We start from the raw sequence: 12,861 nt of genomic DNA, 5'->3' as shown, positions 1-12,861 counted from the left end.
TGGAGGGCAAGAACCCCCGAACTCCTCCTCTCTGTGTCTCTACTCTTTCTTTTCTCTGGGCTTGCCTCCTTCACTATGGGCAACCTTCCACCCTCCATTCCTCCTTCTTCTCCCTTAGCCTGTGTTCTCAAGAACTTAAAACCTCTTCAACACACACCTGACCTAAAACCTAAATGCCTTATTTTCTTCTACAATGCCGCTTGAACCCAATACAAACTCGACAGTAGGTCCAAATAGCCAGAAAACGGCACTTTCGATTTTTCCATCCTACAAGATCTAAATAATTCTTGTAGTAAAATGGGCAAACGGTCTGAGGTGCCTGACATCCAGGCATTCTTTTACACATCGGTCCCTCCCTAGTCTCTGTTCCCAATGCAACTCGGCCCAAATCTTCCTTCTTTCCCTCCCGCCTGTCCCCTCAGTCCCAACCCCAAGCGTCGCTGAGTCTTTCCAGTCTTCCTTTTCTACAGACCCATCTGACCTCTTCCCTCCTTGCCAGGCCGAGCTAGGTCCCAATTTTTCCTCAGCCTCCGCTCCCCCACCCTATAATCCTTTTATAACCTCCCCTCCTCACACCTGGTCTTGCTTTCTGTTTCATTCCTTGACTAGCCCTCCCCAACATGTCCAGCAATTTCCTCTTAAAAAAGCAGATAGAGCTAAAGGTACAGTCAAGGTTAATGCTCCTTTTTCTTTATCCGACCCCTCCTAAATCAGTTAGCGTTTAGGCTCTTTTTCATCAAATATAAAAAACTTAGCCCAGTTCATTGCCTGTTTAGCAGCAACCCTGAGATGCTTTTCAGCCCTAGACCCTGAAAGGTCAGAAGGCCGTCTTATTCTTAATATGCATTTTATTTTATTACCCAATCTGCTCCCAACATTAAATAAAGCTCCAAAAATTAAATTCTGGCCCTCAAACCCCACAACAGGACTTAATGAACCTCACCTTCAAGGTGTACAATAATAGAGTAGAGGCAGCCAAGTAGCAACTTATTTCTGAGTTGCAATTCCTTGCCTCCACTGTGAGACAAACCCCAGCCACATCTCCAGCACACATCTCCACAACTCCAAATGCCTGAACCGCAGCTCCCAGGGGTTCCTCCAGAAACTCCTTCCCCAGGAGCTTGCTACAAGTGCTGGAAATCTGGCCACTGGGCTAAGGAATGCCCACAGCGCGGGATTTCTCCTAAGCCGTGTCCCATCTGTGTGGAACCCCACTGGAAATTGGACTGTCCAACTCACCTGGCAGCCACTCCGAGCCCCTGGAGCTCTGGCCCAAGGCTCTCTGACTCCTTTCCAGACCTTCTTGGCTTAGCAGCTGAAGATCAACGCTGCCCCATCTCCTCAGAAGCCTCCCGGACCATCACAGACGCTCTGGGTAACTCTTACAGTGGAGGGTAATTCCGTTCCCTTCTTAATCAATACGGAGGCTACCCACTCCACATTACCTTCTTTTCAAAGGCCTGGTTCCCTTGCCTCCATAACTGTTGTAGGTACTGACAGCCAGGCTTCTAAACCTCTTAAAATTCCCCAACTCTAGTGCCAACTTGGACAACATTCTTTTATGCACTCCTTTTTAGTTATCCCCACCTGTCCAGTTCCCTTATTAGGCCAAGACATTTTAACTAAATTATCTGCTTCCCTGACTATTCCTAGGCTACAGTCACACCTCATTGCCGCCTTTTCCCCCAGTTCAAAGGCTCCTTCACATCCTCCCCTCGTATCCCCCTACCTTAACCCACAAGTATAGGACACCTCTACTCCCTCCTTGGTGACTGCTCATGCACCCCTTACCATCTCATTAAAACCTAATCACCCTCACCCCACTCGATGCCAACATCCCATTCCACAGCACGCTTTAAAAGGATTAAAGCCTGTTATCAGTCGCCTGCTATAGCATGGCCTTTTAAAGCCTGTAAACTCCCCTTACAATTCCCCCATTTTACCTGTCCTAAAACTAGACAAGACTTACAGGTTAGTTCAAGATCTGCACCTTATCAACCAAATTGTCTTGCCTGTAGGTTAGTTCAAGATCTGCACCTTATCAACCAAATTGTCTTGCCTGTCTACCCCGTGGTGCCAAACCCATATACTCTCCTATCCTCAATACCTCCCTCCACAACCCATTAGTCTGTTCTGGATCTCAAACATACTTTCTTTACTAGTCCTTTGCACCCTTCATCCCAGCCTCTTTTCACTTTCACTTGGACTGACCCTGACACCCATCAGGCTCAGCAAATTACCTAGGCTCTACTTCTGCAAGGCCTCAAAGACAACCCCATTACTTCAGTGAAGCCCAAATTTCTTCCTCATCTGTTACCTATCTTGACATAATTATCAAAAACACATGATAATGCTGATCGTGTCCGGCTAATCTCCCAAACCCCAATCCCTTCTACAAAACAACAACTCCTTTCCTTCCTAGGCATGGTTAATGCGGACAGAATTCTTACACAAGAGCTGGGGGACCGCGTCCTGTAGCCTTTCTGTTCAAAGAACTTGACCTTACTGTTTTAGCCTAGCCCTCATGCCTGGGCGCAGTGGCTGCCACTGCTTTAACACTGTTAGAGGCCCTAAAAATCACAAACTATGCTCAACTCTCTACAGTTCTTATAACTTCCAAAATCTATTTTCTTCCCCCAACCATCGTTCAAGACAACGCTTATGCTGATAAGGTAGCTAAAAAAGCAGCCATCAAAAGGCATCAGATTTCATCACTCAGGACAATGCTTATGCTGATAAGTTAGCTAAAAAAGCAGCTAGCATTCCAACTTCTATCCCTCAAGGCAGTTTTCCTCTTCACATCAGCCACTACCACCTACTCCCCTGCTGAAACTTCCACCTATCAATCTCTTCCCACACAAGGCAAATAGTTTTTAGACCAAGGAAAATACCTCTTTCCAGCCTCACACGCCCATTCTATTCTGTCATTTCATAACCTCTTCCACGTAGGTTGCAAGCCGTTAGCCCATCTCTTAGAACCTCTCATTTCCTTTCCATCATGGAAATCTATCCTCCAGGAGATCACTTCTCAGTGTTCCATCTGCCATTCTAGTACCCCTCAGGGATTGTTCAAGCCCCCTCCCTTTCCTACACATCAAGCTCGAGGGTTTGCCCCTGCCCAGGACTGGCAAATTGACTTCACTCACATATCTCTTAGTCTGGGTAGACACTTTCACTGGATGGGTAGAGGCCTTTCCCACAGGGTCTGAGAAGGCCACTGCAGTCATTTCTTCCCTTCTGTGACATAATTCCTCAGTTTGGCCTTCCCACCACTATACAGTCTGATATCAGACCAGCCTTTAATAGTCAAATCACCCAAGCAGTTTCTCAGGCTCTTGGTATTCAGTGAAACCTTTATATTCTTTACCGTCCTCAATCTTCAGGAAAGGCAGAACGGACAAATGGTCTTTTAAAAACACACCTCACCAAGCTCAGTCACCAACTTAAAAAGGACTAGACAATACTTTTACCACTTTCCCTTCTCAAAATTCAGGCCTGTCCTCGGAATGCTACAGATTCCAGCCCATTTGAGCTCCTGTGTGGACACTCCTTTTTATTAAGTCCCAGTCTCATTCCAGACACCAGACCAACTAGACTGCACCCCAAATAACTTGTCATCCCTACTATCTTCTGTCTAGTCAGACTCCTATTCACTGTTATCAAATACTCATAAATGCCCTGCTGGTGTTTACACTGCTAGTTTACACTATTTCTCCAAGCCATCACAGCTGGTATCTCCCGGTGCGATCCCAAACCGCTACTCAAAATTCCCTCTTAAAGTAAATAAATAATCTTTGCTGGCAGGGCTATGCTGAGCCTCCTTAAGCACTCTCTAATTAGATGTCCTAGGTCCTCCCAATTCTTAGTCCTTTAATACCTGTTTTCTCTCCTCCTTTTATTCAGACCTTGTGTCTTCTGTTTAGTTTTTCACTTCATACAAAACCGCATCCAGGCCATCACCAATCATTCTATGCAACAAATGCTCCTTCTAACAACCCCACAATATAGCCCCTTACCACAAGATCTCCCTTCAGCTTAATCTCTCCCACTCTAGGTTCCCATGCCGCCCCTAAACCCGCTTGAAGCAGCCCTGAGAAACATTGTCCATTCTCTCTCCATACCACCCCCCAAAAATGTTCACTGCCCCAGCACACTTCAACACTATTTTGTTTTACTTTTCTTATTAATATAAGAAGGCAGGAATGTCAGGCCTCTGGGCCCAAGCCAAGCCATTGCATCCCCTGTGACTTGCAGGTCCGCCCCAATGGTCTGAAGTAACTGAAGATTCACAAAAGAAGTAAAAATGCCCTGCCCCGCCTTAACTGATGACATTCCACCACAAAAGTGAAAATTGCTGGTCCTTGCCTTAAGTGATGACATTACCTTGTGAAAGTCCTTTTCCTGGCTCAAAAAGTTCCCCCACTGAGCACCTTGTGACTCCCACTCCTGCCTGCCAGAGAACAACCCCCCTTTGACTGTAATTTTCCTTTACCTACCCAAATCCTATAAAACGGCCCCACCCTTATCTCCCTTCACTGACTCTCTTTTCGGACTCAGCCCACCTGCACCCAGGTGATTAAAAAGTTTTATTGCTCACACAAAGCCTGTTTGGTGGTCTCTTCACACGGACACGCATGACATACAATGGTTAATTTTTTATATTTTTGCTTACGTGTATTTGTTAATTTTGATAAAAACAAATGTGTCATGAAATAAAATAAGAATTCCAAAAAACTAAAAACTAAAAAGGTCTGAAGAGATTTCACATTAAGATGAAATATCTAATTTTGCTCTCTCAAAAAACACACTAAAAATCCCACACCTACAAAGAATAACCAAAAAAAAGAACAATATTTTAAAAGCTGGAAAGCAGAAAGCCAAATGTTGACTATGTTGGCAGACCTGAAAAGACAAAGTGTAAGCCAGCAGAGGAAAAAGTTGAGAACAAACCCACAGAATCCTCCTAAGGCCTGGGAAGCGGAAGCATCAGGTACTGCTGGAGCAAATGGAGAGGTATGGCACTGTGCCAAAATAAAGATGATTAGGTAATGAGGGAGGGGTGAAAGGAATGAAACACATCCCCCATATATCTCCCAACTCCCTAAGCCCAGCACGAGCCCAGCACAAACACATTCCTCCATATTTCTTTCAAACTTCAGAAAAACATCACCTGGGAAATCTCCGATAAGGACACAGCGGGAACCAATAAAAAAAATGCTAACCAATTGTAATGCTGTAACCGAGAGAATTACCTTGTTCCCCTGTAACTTTACATATCCTGTTTACATCGGGCTATAAAAAGCAAGCACTCGCATTGTTCGGGGCCCTCTTGTATGCTGTGGAATGGAGGGACCAAGTTCGAACTTGTAGTAAAGATCCTTGCCGCTTGGCTTTGACTCTGGACTCTGGTGGTCTTCTTCGGGGAACAAAGGGTCTGGGTATAACAGGGGCAGGTGGATTTCTAGATTCCCTTCTCTCTCTGCACCTCTGGGTAACTGTCCCTCTCCTACCCCAGCATAAACCTGCATGCCTATTCTCTAGAGAAGGTAAAACTGAGTTTCCCAATTAGGAAATGCACAGTTTAGGGCATGGTTACCATTCTAAGAACAGTGGGATTGAGTGACCATATACACACTGAATTCTGAATGCTAAAACCTCAGACCATCTTCCCTGGATGAGCTCTCAAGATGGCTGGCAACAAGATCCTTAGTCCTATGCCAGTTGTCCTATAGAACATTCTGCAATGATGGAAACGTTCCCTAGTTATGCTATCCAAAACTGCAGCCATTAGCTCCATGTAGCTACTGAGCATCTGAAATGTGGCTAGTGCCACTGAGGAAATGAATTTTTAACTTAATTTTATTTCAACTTAAATAGCTACATGTGGGTAGTGGCCACAGGATTGAACAGCACGGTCCTAGGCAGAAGACAGGAGTATATTCTCTGGGAAGTCTGACCAGGTTATGAGGAAAGACGGAAATACAGAAACAGGCCAGGCGTGGCGGCTCATGCCTGTAATCCTAGCACTTTGGGAGGCCGAAGCAGTCAGATCACTTGAGGTCAGGAGTTCGAAAATACAGAAACATTGAGGGATTCCCTAATAAACAGCTCACATAAATCACCCTCAGTAAAGCCCAAAGTTCACAAGCCTCACCTATGTGCAAGCCTCTACTGGCTTTCTAAGTCACCCATTTTTTATTAGGAACAGATAATGAGACCTCTGAGCAAACACTCTAACATGACATTAGAGACTAAATTAAACAGGAAAAAACAAAGTATACTTGAAGGAAATAAACTATTCAGGGGAAAAGAAAACTTTAAAGAAAACTATAACATTTTCAAAAGACAATAAATACTGCAATCAGGAAACAATAACATATTCTTGTGGGAAAATAAAATGAAGAAAGGAAATATCCAGAGAATAAAAGAGCTACTGAAAGTTTAAAACAGCAAAAATGATTAGCAAAAATTATATACAACCAAAGAGTTAGAAAGTAAAGTTGAGAAAAAATCTCCCAAAAAGCCCAGCAGAAGATGAAGAGATGGAAAGTAGAAAGAATATATGAAAAGGCCAAGACATGACGTCCCATATGCCAGTAATACAAGGGCCAAAAAGAGAGTTGTGAGAAATTGGAAAGGGGGAAATCAGCAACAACAATCTCAAAAAAAATCCCCCAGAACTGGAGAAAATGACATTCCACATTAACAGAGCCTATTAAAAGCAAAGATAATGGATGAAAACAGATGTTCACCAAGGAACACCACTGTAACTTACAGAACAGTGGAGACAAAGAACGTTCCACAAACCTTCTAGAGAGGAAAAAACAGGTCACATACAAAGGATTAAAAATTAAACCAGCTTTGAACATCTCAGCAGCCAATACCAGGAGCAAGACAAAAACAACAATGACTGCAAGACTCTAAAGAAAATTATTTCCAATCCGTCCCTGTAGCAAGTGTTAGAATAGTTAGTAGAAAAACACTATCAGACGTGCCAGGTGTAAAAGCGACTTTCCATAAAATCTTTTAAAAAGAAGTTACTGGGAAATGGGCTCCACTAAAAGAAGTAAACAAAGACTAACAGAGATTTGAAATACAGCAAACAAGAGATCATCACAGATGAGAGGTCAACAAAGATGATCCTGAAAGGGAGATTTCAGGATGACAACTATACATTAGGTAGAGAAGGCATTCAGTCCAAATTCTGAGAGGATGGCACAAGAGGAAGACTCTCTGAAAGCTGTATCACCAAAATCCTTGCTACTAAACAAACCATCTGTTTGAGTAGAGAATAGAATGCCCAGATGAACCTGGCACAAATTCTAATCTGTACTTGGCTTCTTGACCATGTGCTAATAAAATTTCTGCTCTCCCTGCCACATCTGGCTTCCACATCAGCTGATAACACTAATTTTATCTGTCATGAAGTACTCTTTGTTGGGCGTGGTGGCTTACGCCTGGAATCCCAGCACTTTGAAAGGCCGAGGCGGGTGGATCATTCGAGGCCAGGAGTTTGAGACCAGCCTGACCAACATGCGAAACCCCGTCTCTACTAAAAATACAAAAATTAGCCAGGCATGGTGGCGCGCATCTGTAGTCCCAGCTACTCGGGAGGCTGAGGCAGGAGAATCATCTGAACCCAGGAGGCGCAGGTTGCAGTGATCAGGCCACTGCACTCCAGCCAGGGGGACACAATGAGACTATGCCTTAAAAAAAAAAAAAGTACTCCCTGCTTTGACCTAATCCTGAAATATGGAGACAACACATGGTGAATTTAGAAACAGAAAATATATTCCCACTGGACAGCTATACTATTCAACAGCCCATTCATGTTGAAAACTCTCAATAAACTGGGCTTTGAAGGAACATGCCTCAAAATAATAAAACAGTCTATGACAAAAACCACAGCCAACATCATACTGAATGGGCAAAAGTTAAGGCATTCCCCTTGATAACTGGCACAAAACAAAGATGCTCTCTCTTACTACTCCTATTCAACATAGTATTGGAAATCCTGGCTGAACAATCAGGCAAGAGAAAGAAATAAAGAGCATCCAAATAGGAAGAGAAGTCAAATTATCCCTGTTTGCAGATGACATGAACCTATAACTAGAAAACCCCAAAGTCTTGGTCCAAAAACTCCTTAAGCTGATAAACAACTTTAGCAAAGTCTCGGGAAACAACATCAATGTATAAAAATCACTAATATTCCTATACATCAACAATAGTCAAGCCGAAAGCCAAATCACAAACACAATCCCATTCACAATTGCCACAAAAATAATAAAATGGGAATACAGTTAATCATTAAGGTGAAAAGATTTCTACAAGGAGAACTACAAAACACTGCTCAAAGAAATCAGAGATGACACAAACATATGGAAAAACATTTCATGCTCATGGATAGAAAGAATCAATATCATTAAAATGGCCATACTACACAAAGTAATTTATAGATTCAATGCTATTCCTATTAAACAGCCAATGACATTCTTCACAGAACTAGAAAAAAACTATTTTAAAAATCATATGGAACCAAAAAAGAGCCCAAAGAGCTTTTTGCTTAGGTTTGCCAAAGTTGGAATCATCATGTTACCCAACTTAAAACTATATTACAGGGCTACAGTAAACAAAACAGCACGGTACTGGTACAAAAACAGACACACAGACCAAAGGAACAGAATAGAGAACCCAGAAATAAGGCATCACACCTACAACTATCTGATCTTCAACAAAGCTGACAAAAACAAGCAATGGGGAAAGGACTCACTATTCAGTAAATGACTCTGGAAGAAGACTGAAGCTGGACACCTTCTTTACACTATACAAAAAAATCATCTCAAGATGGATTAGAGACTTAAATGTAAAACTCAAAACTATAAAAACCCAGAAGGCGACACTATTCTGGACATAGGAACTTGCAAAGATTTCATGACGAAGATACCAAAAGTAACTGCAACAAAAGCAAGAATTGACAAATGGAATTTCAGAAAACTAAAAACTTTTGCACAGCAAAAGAAATTATCAACAGAGTGAACTAATGGAAAGGGAGGAAATTTTTTCAAACTATGCATCTGACAAAGGTCTAATATCCACCATCTATAAAAACCTTAAACTTACAAGCAAAAAAATCCATTAAAAAGTGGCAAAAGACATGAACAGGCACTTTTCAAAAGAAGACAAACATGTGGCCAACAAGCATATGAGAAAAAGTTGAACATCACTGATCATTACAGAAATGCAAATCAAAACCACAATTAGATACCATTTCACACCAGTCAGAATGGCTATCACTAAAAAGAAAAAATAGCACGTGCTGGCAAGGTTTCAGAGAAAAATGAATGCTTATATGCTACTGGCGGGAATGTAAATTAGTTCAACCATTGTGTTAAACAGTGTGGCAATTCTGCAAAGACCTAAAAAACCCACAAATCCCCTTATTGGATATATACCCAAAGAAATATAAATTGTTCTATCATAAATACACGTGCATGTGTATGTTCACTGCAGCTATTCACAATAGCAAACACATGGAATCAACCTAAATGCCCATCAATGGTAGACTGGATAAAGAAAATGTGGTACAAATACACCAGGGAATACTATGTAGCCATAAAAAAAGAATGAAATCATGTCCTTTGCAGGAACATGGATGGAGCTGGAGGCCATTATCCTAAGCAAACTAACGCAGGACTAGAAATCCAAATACCACATGGTCTCACTTATAAGTGGGAGCTAAAGGCTGAGAACACACTGACACACAGGGGAACAAAACACCCTGGGACCTGTTGAAGGGTAGAGGGTGGGAGTGGATCAGGAAAAATAACTAACAGGTACTAGACTTAATATCTGGGTGACAAAATAATCTGTTTAACAAACCCCCATGACACAAGTTTACCTATATAACAAACTTGCACATGTAAGCCTGAACGTAAATAAAAATATTTAATAAAAAATTTTAAAAGACATCAATTAATCCCTGTTAGAATTATTTTTTGTTATAATCTCTAATCAAATACTCCAATAGAAAAGCAATCCTTGGGAGTCAGTTAAAACAAATATATCAGACAACTTTATAATTTTTCCAAGACAACTATAAGCAACACATTGATTTTGATTCAAATGACAAAATCAAATACACAAAATTGAAGTGAACACTAATGTCAATTATTGCATATAAAGTATATGCATATACAATAATAGTCATTATTACAAAATTATCATTAGCGATAAAAATAGAAACATTTTAAAAGACAGCTAAAATAATCAGAACCTGATTACTGAGATTATTCTCCAATCTGAAGGAATTTAACTATGTTCATTATTTATATACCACTCTTCTTGTAAGCTTCACAACTAGACACAAACTGTTTTTTTCCACAAACATTAGTGAAATATTTATGAGCTAATTTCTTTTAAATCTATAGATAGATGCTAATTTGCACAGCCTCATGCTGATGAACTGCATTTTCTAACTGCTGTTAAAGAGTTTATGCAAGCCTTTCTGTGCAATCTACAAGGATCCATGTAATTTTCTTTCAGAACTTAGTAACACAAACTGTCCTGCCTGAAGAAATGGTATGCTTCTTTATTCCCCCAATGAGAACCGTATTTGTTTTCCTTTTGAGTCTCAAACGCTCATAGCTAAATTTAACGTTCAATTCCAGGAAGAAAGATTGTGGCTATTACTATCTCTTTCTCCTCTTTCAATCTTTTATTTGTATTTTTAATAGCATTATCACGTGTCTTTTATTATAAAAAACTTTACTTTTAGGAAGCAACTATTAATTAAAAATAGAATGTCACCATTAGTGACCTTACTCATCTTTACTTATTAATTTTAAAACAATGTCTCTATTAAAGTATGGTTTTGAGAAACCACTAGAAATATTTAAGAATTTATGTTAAAAATATTCCAAAGCCAGAAAAGTATACTCCTTTAATAAACAGATCATCAAAAGAAAAAACCTTTATCCATTTGGAAAAAAGAAACAGACAACAGGAAAGGAACAAACTACACAGTTTCATTCTTCCAGAAACAGTAAAAAAAGAATAATACTTTCTTAGGAACAAAAAGAAGTTACAAGATAACAAGCTTTTTAGTTAGGGAGAACTTAGGAGAAATAAAAGCCCAGTTCATCAATTCTGAACAAACACAGCAGGACAGTTAAAGAGCAGAATGGGGCCAAACTTCAGTTATATGTACCCAAAATGAAGCAAGGAAGGACTCTGAACCATTAATGGATTCAATAAACAAGCCTGATAATTCCCTGGGGGGAGTCTATTCTGAGAGTTCTTAAACCAGAATAAAGGTGGTTCGGATTATCTCAAAATGACATGATGTATCTCTTATTACTTACCTCTTGAGGTTTACTGAAAGGTTTAGTGTGAATTAAATATTCACAGTTCTCTAAACCCTGATATAATTATCTTGCTTAAAATTCAAGATAATACATAGAAGCCGAGTATATGTTGTATGGTTCTACTTATCTGAAGTTCAAAAACAGATAAGCTACATGATAATGTTACAAGTCCGAGTATTGGTTATCCTTGGGAGGTGTGGAGCAGGTATAGCAACTGAAAGCACTAGGGACCTTTTAAGATTTTGGTAATAAATGTGTCTTGAATTGGTTGCTCGTTACACAGGGTGCATTCACTTTATTAAAACTGAAATTTGTGATTTATGTACTTCTCTATACGTATATTATAACCATATTCACCCAAAAATGTTACACGTATAAAATAATTTAACCTGGATATTTTATAAATCATCTAATTAGACATATGCAATTTATAGGAAGAAAATACAAATGGTCAATAAATATACAAAGAAATGTTCAACTTCACTATTTTCAAGAAAAACAGTAAAACTTGATTCCCCTCTCCTGTAGATGGTTTAAAAAAAAAAAAAAAGTATACGTTTTGCCCCTGATATTCTAAAAATCATTGTTCGTGTCCTTGCCTTCAGAGCTGGAGAGAGTATCAAGTGGAATACCCAATTTAGAGGGCAAACCGATAAGTAGCTACTGCTATTCTGAGAACCATTAATTCCCTCTTAGTATTTACCCTAGAGAAATATTCAACTGAATGTACAAAGATGTTTCCTTGCAGCATTGTCTGTAACAGAAAAAGGAGAAAGGGGAGAGAGCTAAACTAACTATGGTACATCCAAACACTATGACACAATATGCAGCAGCTGGAAAGAATGCAGTCAAGCTGTACTTTCTAAATTGATCTGCTCTCCAAGATGTATTGCTAAGAGAAAATGCAATACCATTTTTGGAAGGAAGAAAATGCAATACCATTTAAGCTCCCCCAAAAAGCTTAATGCCATATGGTTTATATAAATAATTACAAATGCACAGAGATCTGTCTAGAAGAATACCTGCCCATGACACATACGGGCCTCTATGGGATGGGACAGCTGTGACTGAGGATGATGGTCAAAGGAAATTAAACCTTTCTCTAATGTTTCATAGAGAGTATTTCCATTTGTTATTTATAGGGTAAAAAGGAAGGAAGGGAGAGAGAAAAGGAAGGGGAGAGAAAAAAGAAGTACCTTAGCCATAGCCAAAGTAAGCTGCCTGCCAGTAACTGCGATTTTTCCATGATCCCATAATCAAAGCAAAAATGATTAATGTTAAGGTAGAAACAACCCATACCGGCTTAGGCAGATGATTGCTTGCCATACATTAAGCCCAAAGTAAATTTTCAAAGACAAATTAGAAAGACTGAAAACATAAATTGAGATAGGAATGATAAAAGTATCTTAGTAAACTAAAACTACATTGGTACCACCAAGGATCCTGAGCCTAATAAAACTATCATTTGGTTTACTGAGTAGCATTTATCTCTGTCCAC

At 40.1% G+C, this 12,861-nt stretch overlaps 1 protein-coding gene across 13 annotated transcripts in view; it reads right to left on the bottom strand.

Moving 5' to 3' along the window:
• LOC105479704 (lysocardiolipin acyltransferase 1) overlaps window positions 1–12,861 on the bottom strand; it is a 232,971-nt gene that overhangs the window by 151,932 nt on the left and 68,178 nt on the right. The window lies entirely within an intron of this gene.

The sequence above is a fragment of the Macaca nemestrina genome, chromosome 13, assembly GCF_043159975.1.
Source record: "Macaca nemestrina isolate mMacNem1 chromosome 13, mMacNem.hap1, whole genome shotgun sequence".
NCBI classification, from domain to species: domain Eukaryota; kingdom Metazoa; phylum Chordata; class Mammalia; order Primates; family Cercopithecidae; genus Macaca; species Macaca nemestrina.
This window is presented reverse-complemented; position numbering and strand designations above follow the sequence as displayed.